Source organism: Mustela lutreola, chromosome 11, assembly GCF_030435805.1.
Source record: "Mustela lutreola isolate mMusLut2 chromosome 11, mMusLut2.pri, whole genome shotgun sequence".
NCBI lineage: Eukaryota > Metazoa > Chordata > Mammalia > Carnivora > Mustelidae > Mustela > Mustela lutreola.
In genome coordinates, this window is record NC_081300.1 from 12135754 (window position 1) to 12158635 (window position 22882).

At 37.8% G+C, this 22882-nt stretch overlaps 1 long non-coding RNA gene across 1 annotated transcript in view; it reads left to right on the top strand.

Moving 5' to 3' along the window:
* Window positions 1-298: 298 nt before the first annotated feature.
* LOC131811691 (uncharacterized) overlaps window positions 299-22882 on the top strand; it is a 42122-nt gene continuing 19538 nt past the window's right edge. Inside the window, exons 1-2 of the long non-coding RNA XR_009346073.1 lie at window positions 299-988; window positions 12925-13023. This is a non-coding gene — a long non-coding RNA (uncharacterized LOC131811691). The remainder of the gene's footprint in view (window positions 989-12924; window positions 13024-22882) is intronic.

The window sequence follows — 22882 nt, forward strand, 5'->3', positions numbered from 1 at the left end:
CTTGTCCATGAACCAGTTCTGTTACCTTCAGCAGCAGCAAGTCGTGCTTGAGAAGCCCGCTTCTGTCTCTCCTGACATCATGTGCTCCGTCTCTGGAAGGGACAGAAAGGTGAGGAGCTTCGGGGACCCTTCCACCGACTCATCTTGCCGCCCAGGAAAGAATCGACAGAGCTCAAATGGAATGTGTTCGGGTCTACGCAGCCAAACTGGCCGCATACTCCACCAGACTTGCTCCAGTGGTATTCGTGGGACACAGGTTCCTGTCACGTGTGGACGCGCTTGCACGACGTCGCCCAGCTCATCAGAGGCACCAGCCGGTCTGCAGGCAAGGCCCGCGCCGCACTATGCCCGCGCCACAGTGGTTGCCCACTGTCGCCGGGAGGCCACCCGCCGGTGGTCCTGGGCCCGGGCCGTGTCGTCCAGCACTACGAGGCAGCCTCAAGTCGGCCCCTCCGGGAAGAGCCGCTGGTCATTAGCCGCCCCCGGGTTTTCAGCCCCCGACGACAGCAGGCGCGCGGCTCCCATCTCGGCTCCTTGGTTTGCAGCTCAGGTCCCAGGAGCAAGGGGGCGCCTCCCCACCAGGGCGCTCGCTTCGTGGCAGGCTCGGGGGTAGTGAACCAGGCCGAGCGGCGCCGCCAGAGGCCGCAGCTGAAGCCCGGCCGACGTTCTGAAGCCTCTGCGGACCGTCTGAGGAGACGCCCGGCCCGCCCCGCCACCGTCGGGGAGCTCCGGGAGTGCCATCTTCATTCCCGTCTCGGCCTAGGACTCCTTGAACTCTTGAGTCTTCTGCGCCCCCAGCAACCGTGAGCGCCCGAGTGGCACCACGCAGCCCCAAGGGCAAGACCTCTGCGGGCCCTGGGGTGCCAGAGCTCCGGCCTGCCCAGAAGAGCAGTGACGGGGGCGCCGCCATCTTGGTGGCAGCACAGAAGGAACGCCGGGACCGTCGTCGCCCCCCAGACCGCTCAGAGCCTGCCTCCTACGCGACCTGGTACGTGCACAACACGGTTATAGTCAAGTATGTGTGCAGTATTAAAGTTTTCAGAACGTATATGCATCCTGTATAAAACTGTCCCCACATCCAAGACACGAAACATTTCTGTCACCTTCAAAATGTGTCTCCCTTCATATCCCTTCCACTGATAGATGCCCGGATAGGCTTTCTGTCACCACAGATTAGTCTTCATTTCCAGGAATTATCTGCAGATGGGATCCGTTACTGTAGGCTCCCCCACCCCGTCTTTCAATCAGAATAACCATTTTGAGATGCGTCTGTAGTTACCCCGAGTTTGCCACTCGCACCCTCCCCCCTTGCCTTTTGGCGTTTACGGTTAAGTGCACCGCAGTGCACGGATTCGTCTGAGGGCCAACGCTTTCCAGTTTGGGGCTTCTGGAAATGAAGGTGGTATGACTTCGCTGTAAACATCTTTATACACTTTTTTTTTTTAATTTCTCTTGAGTAAGTACCAAAGAGTCACTAGTATGTGTATGCTTCCCTTTGTCAAAAGATAGGAGGCATTTTCCAACGTGGTTGTCCCACTTGAACATTTCCACCCACAGTCTGTGAGAGTTCAAGTGGCTCCACATCCTTGAGGACAAAGATCATGGTAAGAGTTTTTCAAGTTAATTTTTAGTAACTATAATTGGTTGGTGGTTCTGTGTCATTAAGATTTTAATTTGGCCGTTTCCTTCATATGTAATAATATCGTGCTTTTTTTTTTTTTCATGTGTTTATTGAACACTTGCATATTTTATAAAGTGCCTGAGGTTTTATCAGTGTTTTTCTTAAAGATTTATCTATTTATTTTAGAGAAAAAGAGAGTGCAGGTGCACACTAGTGGGGGAAGGACAGAGGGAAAGATTCCCAAGCGAACTCACTCTCTGAGAGCAGGGGGGTGGTGTATGAGGGTGTGGCTGGGTCTCTGGACCCATGAGATCATGACCTGAGCCCAAAGTGCCAGTCAGACTCTTAACCAACTAAGCCACCCAACCAACTACCAACTGCGCCACGCAGGTGCGTAGGTTTTATCAATGAATTAATATTGAATTGTAAGAGATCTCTATATATTCTGCATGTAGCCTGTCTGATAAATGTTATATCAGTACTTTTCTCCCAGCCTAATTATGGCCTTTTTATTTTCATAAGTGTCTTTCAGAAAGAAAACATTTCATTTTCATGAAGTCAAGTTTATAGATACAGATGTAGATATGTGATTCTGACCTAGTTCTAAAGATATATATTAGCATTTCCATTATTTGTGTTCTGAGAAAACATTACCTACCCCAAATTTTTAATGAATTTATTCTAAGAAATTTAGGATTTCTGATTAAACCTTTAGATCTGTAATCCATTTTAATATTTGAGTCCATTAAGATTTTAATTTGGCCGTTTAAATATTTTAATATTTGAGTATGGTATGAATTAATAGTCAACTTTAAAAAGTATATGACAACCCGTTGACCTCATAGAATTTTTTTAAAAGTATTTCCCATTGGGGCTTCTGGGTGGCTTGGTGGGTTAAAGCCTCTGCCTTCGGCTCAGGTCATGATCCCAGGGTGCTGGGATTGAGCCCCACATTGGGCTCTCTGCTCACAGGGAGCCTGCTTCCTCCTCTCTCTCTGCTTGCATCTTTGCCTACTTGTGATCTCTGTCTGTCAAATAAATAAATAAAATCTTAAAAAAAAAAAAAAAAGTATTTCCCATTGAATTCCTTAAAGCCTCTATCAACAATTCCAGACTAATGATGTGCTGAATTACAAGAAGCATTGTCCCTGCATTGAGTAGAAGAAACTGCAGATTAACAATTTTTTCTAAACCATCAGAGGGATTGGTACAGAAGAAATTGATTAATGAAAAAGAAGCTACACAGGGGAATTTCTAAGGTTATGGAATTGTTCTGTACAAAACTTAGTGTGGCATATAGTGTTGGTATTTGTCAAAACCCATAGAGAGTTAACTTCATGGAATACAAAATTTAAAATAACAACCATAATGTCAAGGGATCCTAACCTGGAGTACAGAAGGTGACATACAAATCTAAATGTATTACAAATATACAATCTGACTTCAATGAAGAAAGTGAAGGTAAAAAGGAACTGACCTGAGTAGCTGGGAAACAATGTTTCTACTGAATATTTCTAAGGCTGCAGACAAAAAGAACCATATATAAAGATTGTAGTCTATTTATTAAATTGATTTCCCATGAGTATGGGTTACCAAGTCTGAAATTACTTTACATGTATGCCACAGTGAAAGCAGCAAGTAAATAAATTATAGTTAATGATAACCAGTTTCTTCACTGTCAAATAAAAAAGTTAAAAATAAACGAGAGGGAGTCTAGAAAGGAAGTCTAGAATGTCCTATCGTACTGGATTAGCACTGGAAACACTTCACATGTGCGCATATGCATAGCTTTGTGTACACACACATATTTCTTAGCACTGTCCACTGACAGGACCTACAAACAATAACATATCTGTAGAAGTGAGCTCACCAAGAACTCAGCTCTTGCTTCCCAAAGACAATACCCCAGTAAGTTTAACCAAGGTCTTTGGAAAAATGACTGATTCTTGGGGCTTAGAAAATATGACAAGAGTATTTGGGAAACCCTAAAGTGCCAGAAAGGAAGTTTAATGAAAGCAAAGCAAAGCTGGGAGTGTGTAAAAAGGGCACAGGAGCCCATTAAAAGAATTCCCAATGGCCACACCTAGAAAAATTTGAGCAGCAAAATAAATGATAATACGGTATTACAACCCAGAATACAAAATAATTCTATATTCATCAATATTGATATAAAGAAAAGGTTAAATGAATAAATGGGGAAGAATGTGTCAGTCAGTATTCTCCAGAAAATAGTAACATTAATAGATAGATAGATGGGTTGGAAAGTAGATACATGGACAGTAGACAGTAGATAGATATGGTGCTACAAAGATACAGATATTTTTTAAAGGAATTGGCTCAGATGATGGAACTGGCAGTCTAAAACTTGTAGGGCAATGGAAACTCAGGCAGGGTTTGATTCTGTACCTTTAAGGCAGAATTCCTTCTTTTCCAAGAAATCTGTTGTTGCTCTTAAAGTTTTAAAATGTTGGATGACATCCACCCATATTTTTAGAATAATCTCCTTAATGTCAGTTGATTATAAATATTAATCACATGTACAAAATGGCTTCACAACAATACCTAAATTAGTATTTGATTAAAAAAAAAAAAACTGAGAGGGGCACCTGGGTGGCTCAGTGGGTTAAAGCCTCTGCCTTCGGTTCAGGTTATGATCTCAGGGTCCTGGGATGGAGCCCCGCATCGGGCTTTCTGCTCAGCGGGGAGCCTGCTTTCTCCTCTCTCTCTCTCTCTCTCTCTCTGCCTGCCTCTGCCTACTTGTGATCTCTCTCTGTCAAATAAATAAATAAAAATCATTAAAAAAAAAAAAAAACTGGGAGGGACACCTGGGTGGCTCAGTTGATTAAGCAACTGCCTTAGGCTCAGGTCATGATCCTGGAGTCCCGAAATCGAGTCCCACCTCAGGCTGCTGGCTCTGCAGGGAGTCTGCTTCACCCGCTGACCTTCTCCTCGCTTATGCTCTCTCTCACTGTCACTCTCTCAAATAAATAAATAAAATCTTATAGAAACAAACAAACAGGGGCACCTGGGTGGCTCAGTGGGTTAAGCCTCTGCCTTTGGCTCAGGTCATGGTCCCAGGGTCCAAGGATCGAGCCCCACATCGGGCTCTCTGCTGAGCAGGGGGCCTGCTTCCCTCTCTCTCTCTCTGCTGCCTCTCCGCCTACTTGTGATCTCTGTCTGTTAAATAAATTAAAAAAAAATTAAAAACAAACAAACTGGGAATTATAGCCCAGCCAAGTTGACTTGTAAGACTAACCATAGTAGAAGTATACCTCACTTTTGTGGTCTTTTTCCCCCACACCCATGATAATCTTAGTGTAATCATGAGAAAACATCCAGCAAACACAAACTGAAGACCTTTCTACAACACATCTGACTGGTAGTCTCTGAAAGTTTCCGTCATGAAAAGCACAACAGAGAAATTATCATAGGCTGAAGTGGACTAAAAAGTCAGAATAACAAATGGAATGGTGTATCCTGGATTAGATTCTGGAACAGAAAAAGGACATTATTGGGAAAACCAGTGAAGTCTAAATGAAGTCTATAATTTAGGTAATATATTGTACTGGAGGGAAATTCTTGTTTTTTTCAGATGTACCATAGTTATTTAAGATGTTAACATTGGCGGGGGGCTGCCTGGGTGGCTCAGTGGGTTAAAGCCTCTGCCTTCTGCTCAGGTCATGATCCCAGGGTCCTGGGATCAAGCCCCACATCAGGCTCTCTGATCAGCAGGGAGCCTGCTTCCTCCTCTCTCTCTCTCTGCCTGCTGCTCTGCCTACTTGTGATCTCTATCTGTCAAATAAATAAATAACATCTTTAAAAAAAAAAAAAGGATGTTAACATTAGGGAAAATTAGAGGGTATACAAGAGCGCTGTTTACTATGTATGTAATGTTACAAGAAATTAAAGTTATTCTAAAAAGTTACTTAAAAATAAAGCAAGAGATAATTGGAAATATTTTAATATGGTATAGGCAAAATCAATATTAATATTATATATAAAAACAGATAAATGTAATTTGAAAAATAGGTAAATGAAAAATAATCAATTACCTAAAGACAAACATTTAAATCCACTTGTAATAAAAGTGACTTTAAAAACCTGAGATAATGTTAAATGTTTATCAAATTTCCAAATATTTTCCTATTCATTGCTCCCCAGATAAAGGTGAAGAGATCTGTTGTAGATACTGTTCAGCCATATGTATTGGTACAATATTTCTAGAGGAATATTTGATATTCCACATAAAAACTTAAAAGGTAGCTATCATGTGATCTAGCAACTAAAGAGTTAGACTTTTAATTTAAAGGAAATGATTAAAATAGTTTATGTACACCTATATAAAGATGTGAGAAACAAGGCATATCCAAAAACAAGGAATTTGTTAAATACATGACAATAAACTCATACAGTGAAAAATTATATGGGCATTGCATTTGAATTATTTGGTTGAGATACTGCTATGGAAAAATGTTTAAGATATGTTGACATTTGAGGGGTGTGTGGTTGGCTAGTGGGTTGAATATGCTACTCTTGATCTTGGGGTCCTGAGTTCTAGCCCCACATTGGGGTAGAGATTATTAAATAATAATGATAATGATAATAATAATAACAAATAAATTTTGAAATAAAATATATTAGCATTTCAGAAACAGTGTTACTTTTATGAAGATATACACAACAGGTTAAAATATGCATATTGGATATGCAGTGAGGTCTCTTTAGCCAGTACACTCAAGTCAGGTCAGGACCCCTCTGTTAACTGTTACCAAAAAAGTTAAGCTTTCTAATTCTTGGAAACAGAGCCCTGCCCGATGATGCAATCTCAGTCTCTTTGTGATTATTGTCATTTTAAGTTTCTTCACCTCCTTTTCTCCCTAGGATTAATCTGAATTTCCACAAGAGCTTAAGTGTCTGGGGCCCTTTAGGGAGGGTCATCTGGTCTGATTGCTGTCCTCCATTCTGGTAGGTAGCTCATTGCTTCTGCTTTTTTGTTTTTCACTTAGTTCTACTGATGGCTCCCAACAGGGTTTCTAATCCTACAGAACACACTTCTGTTCCTAATCCCAGGTTTATCTAGATATGCAAATTTAACCTCAAGCACTTCTAGAGATATTCATGGTAAACTTTTTACCCATTACAGAGTATGTGTAGAACTGAGAAACAAGGGGTTTTACCTGTCTTTCAGTTATTGCTACTCTACTTTTTTAAGTACCATACTGGCAAAAGAGTTTCTCTATGAGGATAACATTCACCTAGCTCTGTGGTAGGGAAGGAAAGAAAAACACTCAAACCTCCTCAAAATAGTATCCCTTTAGAGTTAGTGACAACCCTTTCAGATGAGAAAATATATATATATATATATATATATACATATATATATACACGAATAAAAAGAACAAATGGTTATATACCCAAATGCCCACAAAAATGACTCATAGATACCAAATATTAAAGACGATATCTACTTTTATGTGTATCAGTGTTTTCTAGTTTGACTAAAAATATTTATTTTTTTAAATATTTTTCCCTCAGTAAAACAATTCCTTGGTCCTTTCCTTCAAAATTATAGTCTATTATTTTCAGAGAATTTTTTCAGCCAGGACAACTCAAAAGATCTTTCCCAGAGCTGTGGTGCAAGCTATGTAATTGTTTTAGAATTGATTGCTATACAAAATAGGTTTATGTGTTCTGACAGTGTGTTAATACAATAAAAGGAATTTTTAGTAGCAAAGGAGTTACAATTTTCCATTTGTTGTAATAAGTTTTTCTTTTTTTTTTTCTTTTCATTGCTGTCTCTTTGTAGATAAAATGGGATTTCATAAGTTCTTGTTTTTCAACATCGGTTTCTAGGAAATTTTTTCATCAGGATGCCTTGTTCAAGGCTAAATAAGGCTCAGAGAAAAATACATCCAAAAAAGCCTTAAAAAGATTTATTGTGTTGTGCTTAATGGGAAATATTGTTACCTTAAAAGTACATTGTAAGTTGTAACCTTGAATGTTTGTTTACCAGTATACTTGAAAGTAAATTTAACAGTCTTATTTTCCAAAATAGATAAGCTGCTTTTCCTCTGGTATCTATACAATAGTTTCAAAATAGTTTCCTAGTAATTAAGTACCTGTTTTAGCATCAGTCAAATATTTTAAATTTATATTTATCATTCAAGTGTAAGCTATGTAGTTTGGAATATTTACCCTCTAGTACTAGAAATGCTTTTATTCGTTTTATGTGAACCATGCAGTTCCCACCCTTCCTGACTGGCTGCCATTTGTTTCTTTCCCACTTTTAATTTTATTTTAAGTACGAAATTTTCTATTTGCGAAATTTCATAGATATACAAACATGTACACCAGAGGGAACTAGTAACAACCAACCTCTGGCAAAAGCAAATAACTGGCTTATCTAGTGCCCCCTTGTGCTCATGAACTTGGATGTAGGAACAAACTTATAAGACATATATTAGACAATATTTGAAATGAAAACTTTCTATATACAACGCTTTACAAATGGAAACTGACATAGAAACAGGAAGCTTTGGGTGGCATTGAAAACCTTGTAAATATTTAATAGTTGGTGAGATAAAACCTGACATAGGCAGACCAAGAGAAGATAAATTTCTCCAGCTTACTACCCCACTTCACACCTGCTCATTAGGTGACCTGAGCAAGATAGAGCCCTCTGTAAGCCTCTGCTTCCTGGTCTAGCCCCAGATACTGGTTAGCTCAAGGTTTACCCAGGGCAGTGGAGAGAAGGCTATCAGGACTGTCTCATTCATCAGTAATTGTCGTGCCAGTCAGAATCATAGGCACTGGGTATATATTTAGAACAAAATCACGTATGGCCCTTTTCTAATTGATTATACAGTCTAGTGAGGGCAATCATTAATAAACAATAGCTAATATGTGTTAATTAGCAAGTAATAATACAATCACTATTAATAATCCTATAATTAATATTTAAATTAATCATCTTTACTTTACATATTCAGTCTGTAGTATTTTCCAGAGAAGTTTCAAGGCTTTATTCAATTCTCACATAAACCAGTGTGGAAAATACCATCACTACCTTCTCCTCACAGAGAATGTGGGGCACAATGCAATTCCAGTAACACTGCCAATTTCCAATAGCTGATGATTGATTCTAAAAAGGAATCTGATACACTGAAAAGGAACTACAGGGTTAGGATGTTTGGTATATATGTAGTTAGTTAACCCAAAGAATCCCCTGTGAACTCTGAAGACTGAGAAGGAAGAGCGAAATGAAGAACAGAGAGATGGTTGCTTAAGGCAGAAGTAATAGCAGAAGAAAAGATTCAGAGGCGGGTGGGGAAAATGCCTGTGAAAGTAATTGAAATGAGGCATTTGGCTTTGAGAAAATATTCATGAGAAAGAACAATTAGATTGAGTCCAAATTGGGCAGGCATTCAGGTCCTGGGACCAATTTCCTTTACGCTCACCAAAACCCCTCCAAACTACACTGAAAATTCATTAGGTGTGCTGTATTGATGGAAGTGCATTTGAATCATGTGGAAGAAAAATAAAATTTGAGTCCACTTCACTGCTGCAATAATTCCTAAGGCTATTTCAAACCCTAGAATGTTTTCAAGATAATTTACTGACTCTATGCATCTTCTAGGAAAGTATAATCATATCTCACATCAAATTGTTACCCATACTCATAGCCTGTTTTGCCTTTAGGCAATTTTGGTTCCCCTAAATACACCTAGCTTATTCCCAAATCCATACTTTTGAGTATGCTTTCATTCATCCAGATATACTTATTAGTGCCTGCCTTGGGCCAAACACTGTACAAGTCCTGGGGATACAAAGATTATCAAGATAGGTGTGGTTGCTACTCTATTGCAGTTTGTAAGTTAATGGGTTAACAGTCAATTAAATACATAACTGAAATAAAATGTAATAGGAAAAATAAAGTTTTGGAAACACATGCAAAGAAACAAAGGCAAGTAATATCTAAGTTGATATCTAAAGAAAAAGAAGTTAGGGAAATCTTCTGGGAAGAATAATGATTCAGGCTATAAAGGAAATCTGGCCCTTTACTCTGTTTTACTTCTTTAAACAAGCTTGTATTGAGATACATGCATGACCATTCATTTTCATTTTGCCCGTGAGTGCTTTCATGCTACCATGGCAGAACTGAGAATTTGCAACAGTGACCGTGTGAGTCAAACAAAACCTAAAATAGTTACTGTCTGGTCCTTTACAAAGAAAGTTTTCTGGACCCAGCTCTAAATCAATGAGAAGGTGTAGAGATAAATGAAAATGAAGAGAATATGGAAAGGTAAATGCTGATAGCCTGAACTAGAGCTAATAAGGATGAAGATCTTCAACAACCACCCCCCAACCAAAAAAAGAAAAGGAAAAAGAAAAGGAAAGATGTTAGAATACAAAAGCGTTTTTGAAGTAGATGCAACAAGACTTAGTGATTCAGTGAATCAAGGCGGCATAAATAAGAGCTGTAGACCATGGTGGGCATTCCAGTTATAAAGCCAATAAGGAGTTCCATTTGTAGATGTTGATTACAGGAGAAAAATATTGGCTTGAAGATATCGTTTTGTGATGTATATAGATGATAATTGAAACCATGGAAATGAATGTGATTTGTTCATTCATGTCTGGGGAGATCGTGTGTACATGAGGATCTAGGATGAATCCTAATATAGAAAACAATTAAAAGTTAGGTGAAGGAAGGGACACCTGGGTGATGCAGTTGGTTAAGCTTCCAATTCTTGATTTTGGCTAATATCATAATCTCAGGGTGGTGAGATCCAGCCCCACATTGGGCTCTGTGCTGGATGTGAAGCCTGTTAAGAGTCTCTCTCTCTCCGTTTGCCCTCCCGAATCGCTTTTTCCCCTCCCTCTTTTTCAAAGAAAGAAAGAAAGAAGAGACAAGAAAAGAAGAGAAGAGAAGAAAAAAGCAAAAAGAAAAAAAAGAAAAGAAAAAGCTAGGTGAAAGAGAAGAGACTGTGAGGACAATCAGGGGATGTATTGGCTTCAAAGACAAGGGGACAGACTGTTTCAAAAGTTATGGCTGACAATGTTAAATGTTTTATGCAGGGTGCTCATTAAGGGAAACTAATGGAATCTAACTTTGGAAAAGAGGGGAAGGGACCATTATTAGAAAGAAAAAGAAGGAAAACTAAGTAGCAGGTTTAATGACAGCCTTGAGTCATCCCATAGGGAGCCCTGGAGCTAGAATGCCCCATCAGATTGTCCAGGGTCTGTATAGTCCTACTATGATCAGTCCCTGGGCTTGGTGTCTTGGTAAAGGTGGGAACTTGGCAGAGAGGGTCTCTACAGCTGCGACCGACCCTGATGAGATTTCAGCTGCAGAATGTCTGGGAACAGCACACCCAGCAGCTTAAGCATCAGTTCCTTCCTCAAAGGGGAATATGGGAATCATTGTGCATACATTTAAGTTTATAGGGATGTGGAGAGAAAATTCAGGGATCTTTTTATTTATCAGCTTTGATCTTATTTTTCCTGCAAAGGAGTGGGTAAAGGCAGCTTTCTTATATGGACATCAAAAGAAGTGGTAGATTTGTGGAGAATGGAATTTAAATGATCTTTCTTTAAACTTCTGATGATAACATCAACTGTTTCAAAGCATGGCTTGGAAGAAACTTTTCCACAAACCTCTCCTCTTTACTCCCTCTGTGCAGTTCAAACCACGTCTTTAATTTATATCTTCCCCATACTCAGAATGCCTACTTTTTCTACAATCATATGTCCATACATTATATGTTCCTTTAAATGTTTTTCAAGCCATCCACAAGTATAAATTTTTTCCTCCCAGATAAGTTTAATTCCATAAGGATAACAATAATCTTTCCCTTTGCTTACTTACAAATTGAAAACTGAATATTATAATCCCCCCATAAAACCATCTACTGAATATCCCACATTCCACACAGATAATGTTGAATTTCCCAGTAAATAATGAAAGTAACCATGTTAGTATGAGCTCTATGTTCATGGATATAGCTACAAACACTCTCAGTAGTGTGGATCTGGGTGGAGTAGAGTTATCTAATTTCTTTAAGATAATCAACAGCTTAACCTAACTTCTAATATTTTTAAGGAGACAATTAATTAGTTATATTCTTTTCTTTCTTTTAAGGTTAAAAATGATATTTAAATACAAAAATGCATTTCTTATTATGTTCTTCCTTATTTCCTTGACCATCTATGAAATAGAGCTTTTTATCAGATCAAGACATATAAAGGAAAAATACTAATTGTAAAATCCTGTTTTTATTTTCTCCTTAATTTTTTAAAATTTAGAGCTGGGGCGCCTGGGTGGCTTAGTGGGTTAAAGCCTCTGCTTTCTGCTGAGGTCATGATCCCAGTATTCTGGGACCGAGCCCCACATTGGGCTCTCTGCTCAGCAGGGAGCCTGCTTCCCCCTCTCTCTCTGCCTGCCTCTCTGTCTACTTGTGATCTCTGTCAAATAAATAAATAAAATCTTTAAAAATAAAATAAAAAAATTTAGAGCTAATCTGACACTATGTTAAACAGTGTGAGGAATAATTAACCAAATGCATGATACTGTCAGTAGAAATTCAGTGTTTTTGTTTGTATCAATATCCAGATAACAAACATAAAGGACAAGAAAAGGGAAAAACTGGAAATTTGATGGAAGGAAGTTTTACTGCATTACTAAAGGGATGTAGGTTACTGACATGGTCTTACAGAGTCAATTAATACATTTAATTTACTCAAGTAGATTTATGTGTTTCATTATGACATAGCTTAATCTAACAGCAAGATGAAAATTTAGCAACTAGCAGAAGCAAATAAAAGATCAGTAACTTTATTTCTTCTGAGAATTATGAACTTATTACAATTAGCATAATTCTTTTTTTAAAGATTGTATTTATTTATTAGACAGAGAGAGACATCACAAGAGAGAGAAAGTGGGGAAAGCAGGCTCCCTTCTGAGCAGAAAACCCACTGCGGGGCTTGATCCCAGGACCCTGAGATCATCACCTGAGCCAAAGGCAGAGAGAGACTTAACCCACTGAGCCACCCAGGAGCCCCTACATTTAGCATAATTCTTAAAGCTAGAATCATTCTAACTCACTCGCCTTTAACACAAGGACAACAGTTGGAAGTACTCACACAGAGATAGCAGTCAGTCTTTCTTTCTCTGTAATCAGGATCACCAGCAGGTGAGTCCTGAATTTGAAGCCTGGATTTGAAGTCCTGAATTTGAAGTCCTGAATTTGAAGCCTCTATTTAACCACATAATCTTAGCCCTAGTTCTCTCATCTATCCAATAGGGACACAGCAGTGCCCATCTTGAAATGCTGTAATGAACACAGAATGAGTTAATGTATGTGAAGAACCGAAAACAGTTCCTGGCATGCAATAAATACTCAGTAAGTGTTATTATGCCTATTCTTATTCTTACTCATTGTCATTATTCATCACTCCATATGATGTTGTAATTAATGGAATCCCAGTATTAATAGTGCCCTCTTTATTGTCAGAGACTGTGGCACTTGACATATGACTCAGGCTGCATCTCATTTAATCCACACAATACTCGCTATGGGAAAACCACATTTATATTCATTTTAAAGAGGAGAAAACTGAGCCTCCAAGGAATTGAGCTGGCTCAGAAAGTGTAGCTGGATACAGGATCTCAGAGTCTTACTAGATCAAAAGTATCTAAATATCTAAATCCACTAACATCAACAAAATTACAAAATGCCTCCTCCTTTCTCTTCCTAAGACAATTTGTTTCACAAAAAAAATAAATCGCCTTTTATTTTCCTGTGAAAAAGTAAAGCAATGAACTGAAACCAACTTTCTAAATGAATGATAGGATAGCTCTTGTGTTGATGAACCAAAGTATCATGGCTTTGCATGACATTGAAGTTGTACTACCTTCCCTTCCACAGAAATAAATTAAACAATGAGTATATGTAATATATAATTATTAGGAACCCTTCTGGAAGATCCCTGCTCACAGGCACTGTTCTCAGTGTTTGGGAAACTATGATAGAGGAGACATAGCCCCCCACCTCCGCAACAATGCAATAATAGTTTAGGTGAAAGAAGAAAAGAATTGTCTTAGAAAAAAAGGAGGAAATACTGTTGTAAGTACAACATGAAAACCACATAGAAAATATAGAGGAACAAGGTTGCAGAAATTAACTTTAGATGATGATCTGGGTCAAATTCCCTGGGTAAATTAGAACCAAAGTAAGCAGTACTCACTGTTACCTGCATTCTGGTGAATGATGGCTTTAGAACTAGCTTGCTTGATCTCATGTGGGTTTGCAGTACTCAGACTCTATTTGCGGGAAATGTGTTGTGTTCTCTTGAGAATTTTCCTCCAGAGGAGTTTGTGTTTCCTGCCAGTCACATTGCTCAAACCCCAGGAATCAGTGGAGGGAAAATTGTAGTAACCAAATCATGAGTACATGCATTTCAGTATTGTACCTGATAGTGAAAAATTCTGATATTCTCACACTAAGGGTTACAAAGGAGATGTTAAAAAAAAAGAAGTTAAAAATACTGAGACTCTATGTACTAACATGGAAATACTTTTAAATATTTACGTTTTAAGGGTATATTTTTAGTAGGAAAAAAAAAACAACTCCTGGGAAAACTAAACCAAATAAAACATAATTTATTTAATGATTTTGTTTATATATGCAGATGTATATAAAATCTGGTATAAATGTGAATGAATACAAATGCTGTTTATGCGATAGTAAAATCACAGAATATATACCAAATATTTATGACTGGTTCCTTTGGAGCGCGACTTCAAAAGACACAGGAAGAGAAAGGATACTAAAATATTTTATATCCTTTTAATTTTTTGAAAATAATATGTAGTTAAAATATGATTTACATATTAATAGTAAATCATTTTTAAAATATGTATTATATTTTATAAATTCCTGGTACATAGGTATTCAGCAAATATGTAGTAGATGATCTTAAAAAAGTTTTATTTTATATAAATATATATACACATACACACACACACACATACCACTCACACACCCACCATATTTTTATGTTACCATTACTTGATGGTTGCCTTGCTTGCTTCTTAGAGTTATCAGGTCAAATTGAATCTGGTAGAATTTTATTGAACACTATTAGGGTAAGGGAAAGTTTAAGAAACAATTTAATACCTCTAAACAGCTATTCTGCTTTTTTCTTTGTTTTTAAAGCATGATGCTAGTAAACTTCATAATATGAGAAAAATAATTTCACAAAATGTAGAATAGTGTTTAATAGATACTGTTTGATCCATATAATGAAATTTGGTAGAACTTTGATTCTATTCCATCACAGAGGAAAGCAAATTATTGTTCCTATAAGCAGGCTTTATTTGTTAATGTCATCTATAATGTTAATGGAATGGTTGTTGAAAGCACTACCTTAAAAGAAGACAAATTTTCAAATGTTTCATCTCAATTGTATTTCATCTCTTCAATTATAAATATTTAATAAATTCAATGGAAATATGTATAATTATGAATGATAGGAGTTAAAATTAAACTCATAAATTTAGAAAATTCAAAAGCTAAAATCTAAGAAACAAGGCCAATTCTGAACATGCAATAAAATAGTACATATAAGTTTTAAAGGTTGATATACCCTAAAATATGTTTAAGCCTATGAAATAATACAGTAGATCCCCACAGTAAAGAATATGTCTGAGCTAATTCAAAGACTTTTCTTAATTATTAAATATCAGTTCAAAGAAATCCAGACTTGAAATATTTTCTCTACTCCTCATTACCAGAAATAAATACAGATTTTTATAGCAGGACATGTCAAATGATTAACTCATTTTGTTTCCAAACAAAGGGAAAACCTGCTACTGGGGAAAACATTAAAGCATATAGGTCAAATACAGAAGACACAGAAACCCAAAATGGTTTTATAAATTCAAGTACAAAAAAAAAACAATGTTACTTGGTCAAGGGTAGGGAGGCAGGTAGTGTCATGGGATTTATATTCCTACTCTGCTGGTTTGAAGGCTATGAAGTGATGTCTATGTATCATTGTTCACTATGTATCCATAATTTCCTAGAAACATTTTTGAAAAATTTCTGGTCATTATCCTCTAACATTTTTGGCAAATATTTAAGTTTCTATCTCCTTCAAGCATTTAATACTGCAAATGCAGGTCTTTCTTATGAATCAAAAGTAAGGCAGCAAAAGACATTTCTAGACCAATATCCAATTGTAAAGTGGTGGTAGCTTAGTTTATGATTCCTTGTAAATAATATTTGGTCCTGAGACTTTAGTTTCTATAAGAAGTGAAGGAATAATATGCCTAGATGCAATTTATTTTTTATTAAAACAAAAATATTAATTTCATATTTGTTAGGCATAAAGTAAATAGCTTTATGTGTAGCGCCATCTGTAATACTTAAAATGGGCAAACTAGGAATATTAAGAGTTTATATTCCCACTTACATATTGTATATCTGCATACAAAATGTTTGTTACAGATGTTTATACTCAAAAATTATACAAAGGGAATTATTAATGCAGAAAACATTCTCCAATAGTAAAAAATGCAAAAATAAGCTGTAAGCATGTAGAAAGTTTTATTACCATTCTTTCTTCAGGTTTCTAAAAATGTAAATTAAATATTTTAATATACCAATGCTGACCTTTCCTCCACTAATTCTTCTAGTGGATAACTTGTATTTCTGTAACCTACTTTTGACTATTACAGATATTTTGCAATACTGATAAATTTTAGAATCAGCTTGTCATTTTCTACTCCTTCCTAAATAAATAAAAATTTTTAAAGATTTTATTTGTTTATTTGACAGAGAGATCACAAGTAGACAGAGAGACAGGCAGAGAGAGAGAGGGAGAAGCGGGCTCCCTGCTGAGCAGAGAGCCGGATGTGGGGCTCAATTCCAAGACCCTGAGGTCATGACCTGAGCTGAAAGCAGAGGCTTAACCCACTGAGCCACCCAGGCACCCCCTAAGTAAATAAATTTAACTTTGAAAGCCTGCTAGCATTTTGAATGGAATCCCCTTGGGTCAGCTGATCTGTTTGGAGAAAACAGTCATCTTAAAAACACTGACACTTTCAATCCAAGAATAGAGTATATATCTTCATTTACGTAGGTCCTCTTTTATTTATCTCAACAATATTGTGTAGTTTTCATTGTACAGGTTTTCCACATGTAGTTTTGACTTACCTCTAATCATTTCATGTTATTTTTAAGCTATTATAAGTGCTACTTTTTGATCATCTATTTTCCAAATCCTCATTGCTGGTATAAAGAGAAGTACAGTTGATTTTTGTACATTGACCTTGTGCTTATAAATGGTATTTTCCAAGAATGGTCATACAAATAGAGGTCCCATCCTGCGTGCTCTTCTTATAATGTAACATTGACGTTATGCATGGGATTTATTAAATATCTTAGATCTAATAGTTAAAAATTTTCACCAGATTTTGAAAAATATGACCCTTATTTATTTCATTTTATTTCTGGGCACCCTACTTTCTGGGACTCACATTCCATCTCCCTTGATATATCATCAGATCTGTCTCAAAATTTCTGTTTATACATTTTAGCCTTTTTTTTTCTCTCAATTTGGATAGTTTCTTTGTCAATATATTCATTTTCAGTGATCTTTTACACTGTTTTAAAGTTTTGTCTTTGGGGCGCCTGGGTGGCTCAGTGGGTTAAGCCTCTGCCTTCGACTCAGGTCATGATCTCAGGATCCTGGGATCGAGCCCCGCATGGGGCTCTCTGCTCAGCAGGGAGCCTGCTTCCCCCTCTCTCTCTGCCTGCCTCTCTGCCTACATATGATGTCTCTCTCTGTATCAAATAAATAAATAAAATCTTTTAAAAAAATAAAATAAAAATAAAGTTTTGTCTTCACCAATTCCACTACACTGTCAATTCTGAATCTCTCTCTTTTTCTTTCTCTTTTTTCTTTCCTTTTTGGTGGGTTTCCTTTTCATTTATATTCAATTTATTAACATATAGTGTATTGTTAGTTTCAGAGGTAGCGTTCAGTGATTCATCAGTTGCATATAATACCCAGTGCTCATTCCATCAAGTGCCACCCCTCAATGTACACCCCCCAGGTGAACCATCCTCCTACCCACCTCCCCTCCAGCAACCCCCCCCCCCGTTTGTTTTCTATGATTAAGAGTCTCTGATGGTTTGTCTCCCTCTCTGATTTCATCCTGTTTTATATTTCCTGGGTTTGTTTCTTTTAGTAATTAGCCTCATGCTGTGTGTATTGTTCTTTGATGTGCGTGTTGGAGATGTGAGCAGCCTAACACACTCCTTAATCTATTATATATTCCACAGAATTCGTGTCACTATCTGGGAGGCTTCTTTCTGCTGTTATAATTATGCCCACTTTTCTGCACAAACTTGAGCACAGGGGCTAAAATTTGAGGGGAAGAGTGTCAGTTTGAGTCCTCATCAATCTGTGGTGAAGGCATGTTGACTTGGCACCGAGTAGGTGGCAGGCTGTGGCAGGCTCACTCGGGCAGGAGGGCAGCTGGTTTGTGAATTTGGGACCCAAAGGCCGATGGGTGATAGGGATGTGGCTGGTTTTGCTTTTAACTTTTGTTTTTCTGAGAAACTCTACCTCTCTTTTCTATTCTAAATGAAAGCCTTGCTGGATAGAGTATTCTTGGCTCTAGATGTTTTTCCTTTTAGTTGTTGGAATTTATCATGCCGCTTTCTCTTGGTCTGCAGAGTTTCTGCTGAAAAAGCCACTGACAACCGTATGGGGTTTCTCATGTATGTCACTGCTTTCCTTTCTCTTGAGGCTTTTACAATTCTCCATTTATCACTACTTTTGGCCATCTTACTGACTTTGTGTCTTGGTGCAGACCTCTTTGGATTGGTTTTGTTGGGGGCTCTCTGTGCCTCCTGGATCTGGATTTCTCATTCTTTCCCCAGATTCAAGAAGTTCTTAGCTATTTTTCCTTCAAACAAATCTGCCCCATTTTCTTGCTCTTTCCTTCTGGGATCCCTGTCATGCAACTGTTATGCTTGACAGTGTTCCTGAGTTCCCTAGATCTATTCTCATTTTGTGTATTTTTTTCCCTCTCTCATCTGCTCAGCTTGATTACTTTCCAAGACCCTGTCCTCCAGGTGGCTGATCTGTTCTTCCACTTCCTCTTGTTTGCTATTTATTCCCTCTTGTTTGCTATTTATTCCAGGTGGTCTATTTTTATTTCCATTTGGTAGGTCCATTAGCTCTAATTCATTCTTTAAGGCTGCTCTCTCTTGGTGGAGGGTCTCATGGAAGTTTTGCATTCCTTTCTCAATTCCAGTGAGGATCTTTATGAATGTCATTTTAAATTCAGTATCAGACATATTTCTCATCTCCATTTCACTTAGGTATGTTGCTGTGATTTGTTTCTGTTCTTTCATCTGGGACATATTCCTCTGTATCCTCATTCTGTCTATTGCTGTGTCTGTTTTTCTGTGTTAGGAAAATCAGCGACGTCTCCCACACTTGGAAGTGTGAGACTTCCCACACTGCAATGTCCCGTTCCCTAAAACCTGCCATTTCAGGGGTGTCTCCTACATGTTGTTACCCCAGGGGTGTCCCTACCATTGTGGTAGAGCTGTATTTGCCTTCACTCCTGCCTGCAATGACTCTCTACCTGCTGTGGGCAGAGTCTGGTCACCGTGGTGTTAGTGGGCCAGTCGGGGGCTGCCCTGGGCTTGAGTTGAGTCAGACCAGGCATCTACCAGAGACGAAGTAGTCCCAAACTGCAGGAACTTTTCCTGTGTTGTCCCCTAAGAAGCTTTTGGTGGTGGGCAGGGCCTGCAGGCAGGCTGGTGTGTGGCTGTCTTCCACTCTCCCAGGGTAGGACTCTCTGGAGGGGTGCTGGCCCTCGTCTGGGCTGCTCACAAACTGTCAGGCTTGGGGCAGTGCTTTGAAGGATCTTGCTGAGAGCAATTGGAGAGGGTGGATCTGCTTCGCAGTGGCCTCTTGTCTATGTCAGGCTGCCAGAAGTCCATTCTCCCAGCTATCTGGTTGCTCTCCAAGTTATTTATGCCAGTGGGCCATAAATAAACCCCAGATTTGTTTGAAGCAACCCCAGTGGTCGCTTTCTAGGCGACCACGTGGCAAGAGCTGAGCCCGGGGTCCTCCTACTCTGCCATCTCCCTAGGAGCCTTTGCTCCCCTGATCTGCATTTCTTTATAATTTTTCTCTAAATTACACTGAGATTTCACTGTTTCCTCACATATCTTGATTTTTTTATAGGATGTTGAACATTGTGATAATTACATTATCAAGAGTCTAAGTTTTGCATTCTTACTTTAAAAAGGTAAAATAGAGCTGTCTTTTATTAGGCAGTGGAGTTTATTTGTTGGTAGGCTTATTAATTTTAGACTTTGTCAGAATTTATCTACATAGTCTTTATTCCAGGGCTATTTTACCCTTTACAGTAAAGTATGTCCGCTCTGGTCTCTCTAATTATTGCCAGTGTTTAACAAAGTGTCTCCATTATTGCTTTGTTGGCACTTGAATGTCTCTAAGCACTTTTGAGAGCTGGGAACAGTTTATCTTACAGCTTCCTGATTATTGCTCTATGCTAGTTTTCCTAGAACTAGCTTGCTTCTAGAATAGAGCCAGGTTGAATAGAATCTTCTAGGACCAGTGTTTGCACAGCTTAGTATTCAGCAGGACTCCAGGTGATCCCAGTAAATATTCATTGATCTCCTTCTCTACATGTAGAGCTCCATTCTCTGTGCCAATGTGCCTCACAGTTACTTGCCACTTTGGTCTCCCCAGTGTCTGATCTCTAGCTTTTCAAGGCAACAAATTTCTGTGATCTCCTTGAGTTCTCCCTTCCTATACTAAAGCCCAGAAAGCAAATTCACAGTGAAAGCCAAGGCCAATCAGAAGACTCACTTTGTTTCCCTCCACTCAGAGTCAGAGCCTGGTTCTGTTATTCAGTATCTGAAAGCAATTATTTATATATTTCATTCTGTTTTCTAGTTGTTACTGTGGGATAGAAATTCCAGCATCCATTACTCCTCATTAGGTTTTGAAAGTGATGAGACTCAAAAAAGTTGGAAGATAATTTCAGAAGAAATCCATTTCCAAAATGAAAAAAAAAGAAAGAAAGAAAAGAAAAGTCAATATTGGAGGTGATAAGGATGAGGTATATAGGAATAATATTATTGAGGCTGAATTTCACTTTTTTAAATTTCCTGTATATAGTCACATTTCCGTCTTAAGAAAACCTTTCTTAATGAGGCTGTAAGATGGTAAGTTCTCATGTGCCACTGAAGAATAACAAAGTAAATGGAATCAGCAAATATTGAGAACCATAAAGGAAATGCTCAAAGGAAAAGGAAATGTAATAACATAATGCCACAATTATTTTTGGCTTCTTAATATAGAAAAAGCAGGTAAAATTATAGTGAATAAGGTCTATATAATGGTTGGAAGTATAAGAAGAAAAGAAATTTGAAAGTATCTTTGATTTAGGAGACACAAATCAAATGTAATTGAAAATCAAAATTTCTGAGTGTAATCTTTATAGAGCTATAAGATTCAGTTTAATTAGATTGTTTTCTGTGTAGGGGAAGGGGCATGCAATAACTTGTTGGAGAATCCAGGTAACTTCTGCTACATCCTTCCACATAACTCCCTGTAACTGTTGTTTTATTTAATGTGTTGTAGTAGTGCCCTTTGCTTTAAAAATTCTTAAGCACAAGAAAACTAAAAGGTACGAGCAATTAAAATATTTAAATACACAATATGAAACACAATATGAAAATTATAAAAGATATGAAACTCAGCAGATGGCGCTCCTTTTGTGGAGAACATTTTCTCCAGCACTTAGGGAGGTGTTGATCCATGACAACGGTCTTTGTTGCAACAGCAAGATGCAAAGCCAAAGCAAAGTCCTTGAAATGTGGCTCCTACAGCTCAAGATTCTTAGCTCCTCCAACCCCTTCCGTGTCTTAGGAGTTCACTACTATCTCTGAAAATAAGCACTGCCAAAAGCTGAACATGAAGAAATAATTTCATAAAACATGTTTTTGATTCTCACTCATTATCACCTTGAAAAGACATCATTCGTGAAACACTCACTTTAAAATCATGCACATCATCTTTTCCTTTCTCTCCAATAGTTTAATGTCTAGTATGGCACTTATATGAACAAACAAAAATCTGTTAAGAACCAAAGAACAGAATCTGAAAAAGGAAATTTCCAGTGGGGAAGACTGACAGAGGAAAGCACGCAGACTGAACTAGTGAGTAGAGTTTTTAAAAATTGAAAGTGAAAAAAAAAAAAAAAAAAAGAGGGCAGAGAAAATAAAAGCCTGCTAACAAATAAGGAGGGACATAAAAATCAATGAGCCATTGATAATGGGTTTTATATGGCTCTATTTTTTAAAGAGAAAAATGAAGAAAAGAAATTTGGGAAATTGGTAAATAATGACAGCCTGGTTAAAGTTGTTATTGATGAATTGTAGGTAAGTGGATGCTGGTCATGGGGACTGAATAAATAGCTCACCATACAGTTGGAGAGGAGTGTCTAATGAGGTACTATTAGGATAGATCATCATCCTTTTCCAATTCAGCATTATTCTTAATGACATAGAAGGAGTAACTAATACATGATGGATAAGAGTTGCATAAGAGTTGAGTCAGTTGCTGCTGGAAATATTGCAAACAGAAAAGAACCATAAGCCCAATGGATTTAATAAAAGCAAGTGTAAGTATATAAGCCAAAATTATCTCTACCAAACAAATAAAAAAGACATCCAAGAAAATTAACAGAAGAAGAAGGAAAACAAATATAACCCCACTGATATTCACATATAATGTGTTAACTAGTTGTGTACACATCTCCTTTGTCCTTAGACTCTACACAGAATAGACCCTGTACAAACACTGAATGTGTATCCACTGATATGAGAATAGTGATATCCCTGCAGATAGGGCATCTGCTCCAGACAAATGCAGGTCCAGCCCTCAGCTCTAGATAGTTCTGGATTATACACTTAGCTGTTATTAAATAAAGTATCTAATTAATCAAGGGAACCCTAGAGCTCTGTAAGATTCTTTAAGTAGTACAAATTGGAAGAGAAATTATCTAAGGAAAACCACCCAGAGATGAAGAAAGTTAGAGAAAGTGGTGGCAAGAAAGTAAGTAGATGACAGTTTCAAGAAGGAGGTGGTAACTTGTGCCAGGTGATACAGAAAGGTCAAATAAGATAGGAAAGAAATGTT